The sequence below is a fragment of the Aulonocara sp. 'chitande type north' Nkhata Bay genome, linkage group LG3 (genome assembly GCF_057382095.1).
Source record: "Aulonocara sp. 'chitande type north' Nkhata Bay isolate Kocher_YH1m ecotype deep benthic linkage group LG3, A_spYH_male_GT1.1, whole genome shotgun sequence".
NCBI classification, from domain to species: Eukaryota; Metazoa; Chordata; class Actinopteri; order Cichliformes; family Cichlidae; genus Aulonocara; species Aulonocara sp. 'chitande type north' Nkhata Bay.
The window spans coordinates 70,090,185-70,093,344 of NC_141346.1; positions in this window are offsets into that span (position 1 = coordinate 70,090,185).

Consider the following 3,160-nt stretch of genomic DNA (forward strand, 5'->3'; position numbering starts at 1 on the left):
GCCCTAGTTTCCCTCGGCTTTCCCGAATGTTCAAGCGGACCATGTGCCTTTTTGGTAGCACATACTTGTGCCAAAAGCTCTTCTCCACTTTGAACTTCAATAAATCCAAGTACAGGTCCAGACTTACGGATGATCATCTTCAAGACATACTGAGGGTCGCAACTGCTTCCTCCCTCAGGCCAAATCTGGCTCGGCTATGTGAGAGGAAACGCTGCCAGGTCTCTAGCAGCAAGGAGTAGGCAAGAGAAGCCATGTTCAGAAGAACAGTTCATTTTCTACAGTGTTCCATTCATGTTCAGAAGAAGGTTATAGAACTGTTAATACAGACATTTCAATCTAAACACAGCAGATATAGAAGACTGAAAAAAACACACAAGTTCACTGACTAAAAACATCTTATTATTATTTTATTTATGTATTACAGATTGATTTATTTTCTTATTAATTCTTAATTTGTTTATTTATTTTTCATATTTTGTGTTAAAAAATAAAAATAAAGAGATTTGAGAAGATTGGAATTTTTTAACCATGCCTTTCTTGTGGAAAACCTAATGCGGCCCAGCCTCACCCAGACTCTGCCTGCAGCGGCCCCCAGCTAAATTGAGTTTGAGACCTCTGTCCTACACCATAAATCAGTAAGAGAGGGTACGACCTCTCTCATGGCCCCAAGTGGTGTGTGCATGCCAGAGCACTCTGGAAGGCACACAGAGTCTTTACAGACTACTAAGGATCAAACCTCTATCATCATGCAATCGATTATACAACTCTAAGCATATATGAGTAAATATTTCTAAGCATAAATGACAGTCAACAATATAAACCTTACAGCTGGTTGTAATAACAGAATTCATTTGTTTCTCAAATGAGAAAGAGCTATCGAGAAACACTCCTAAATCTTTAGTTCTTAACTTTTCCAGTGGGCCAAGGTCAACATTATCTGCTAATGCAAAATTGGCTACTCTTATTAACTAATGCTAATTTGACGTGAATTAGCATTATGCACTAATGCTAACACTTACTTTTTTAACAATGTGAGTAGCTAATGCTAACACTATTTCCCTTAACTTTATAACAATGGGAACGGCTAATGCTAACACTCTTTTTCCTAGCATTACAACATCTGAGCTGCTAATGCTAAGTAGGTCGCCATTAGCACCTACGTCTAATTTAAGGCAAATACGCATTAGAACCTAATGCTCATATCGTTTTCCTTTGCTTTATAGCAATGTGAGCAGCTACTGCTAAATAGCATTAGCTAATAACAGCAGTCTAATTTAATGCAAGTTAGCATCATTTGAGTTATAACGATGTGAGGATTTAATGCTAAGTATGCTGCCATTAGTGGCTAATTCTAATTAGGGGTGAATAATTATTACCAGCTAATGCTAATATCGTTTTCTCTTCCCTTTTAACAATGTGAGCAGCTAGTGCTAGGTAGGCTGAAGCTAGCAGCTAATGCTAAAGCTAAAGATAATTTGATGTGAATTAGCATTACATTAGTGAGGAGTTAATGCTAAGTAGACTGCCATTAGTAGGTAATGCTAATTTTAGGTGAATAGGAATTGGCAGCTAATGCTAATACTATATTTTCTTGCTTTAACCCTTTAAAACTGGTCAGAGTGGTCACACTCCGTTTTGCGCAACTATTTTTAAATCCCGGTAGCACTGTAACCACGTGAGCTAGCGCAATAATTTTTTTGCATATGAAACCTGAGGAGTTGTACTTACATCTTATGCCATCAGCTTGTCCTAGGTTACAGTTTCCTTCCACATATGCTTAGGACTCATATTGCACTGCTGGAAATAGTTTATTTTGATGCATATGCTGTTATTTTGCAAATTTGCAGTATAATATTCATTTTTGTTTTTCCTGCAGTATATAAAAATTGGTGTATTTCAAAAATAAAACTATGAAGGCACTCAAAATAAATTTCCTGTGGTAGGAAACTATTTTGTGCAACTTTTTTGTATTTACAGTTTTGAGGGAAAAGCCTCTTAAATTTCTCTAACTAGAAATATATGTTAAAAAAAACAAAAACGATTTTCAATTTTTTTGTAGTTTATTGCACTTTTTTGCAATTTATGTAATTACTATGCACTTAATACATACATATTATTAAAATTTAGGCTGTAATGGTTGTATTGATGTATAGCAACTTGAAATGCTCCCAAAAATGGCTCTACAGCATGTAAAAATATAATACAAGCTCTGGTGGACTTGGTTCTATGGTAGGTCTTAAAGGGTTAAATCAATATCTTTATCTGGGCTGCAGAAGTGATAGGGTAACAGGGGCAGGGTACAGACTGGACAGGTCGCTATCATACAGAGACAAACAACCATTTGCACTTCAACACCTTTGGGTAATTTAGAATAACCAGTCCTTACAACTGCATGACTTTTAACTGTGAAGGAAACCAGAGTACACAGAGAGAACCCACTGCAAACTTCGCCTCATTGCGGATTCGAACCCAGGACCTTCTTGCTCTGAGGTAACAGCACGAACCACCATGGCATTAATCTGTCAATACAGACTTAACAAAAGTAGGAAAGCTATGCTTGATGATGCTTTATGTTGTTGTCCTTGACAAGTTAAACCATACGAAATAGTAACAGCATACACGTGGTGTGGTTGTCTGCCTCTTGTAACCCCACTGATTTTCCTGTGGTTTGACATCTAATGTGATCTTGTGGATTTCGTGAGCTGACTCAAAAAAGTGAAATTGGGTGGTTGTTACATGCACAAGATCCAAACTTGTAATTTGAACTAAATAATTCCATGTTTCTATGGTGAACGTAATTGAATTATGTAGCATCTACATGAAATTCAGCAACGTAATTTGTTCTTGTTGAGATGACATCATACAATCTAGTAAGAGTGGCTGGATCCAGGCAACTAACCACTCTTACTCATCTCATCTGCATGTAACAACCACCCAATTTCATTTTTTTGAGTGTGCAAGTCTGCAAATTTCTTTATTAAATCATAAGATTCTTAAATTCATCAAGTCTCTCTCTCCCTGGGTCCTCGTCACAAAACATGACATCACTGTTTTGTACATTTTAACACAATTTAATCCCACATTTGTGAAAGAAAAGCAAAACACTTTTTTGAGAAGTCTGTAACAAAACCATCAAATCTGATAAAGGTTATTTAAATGA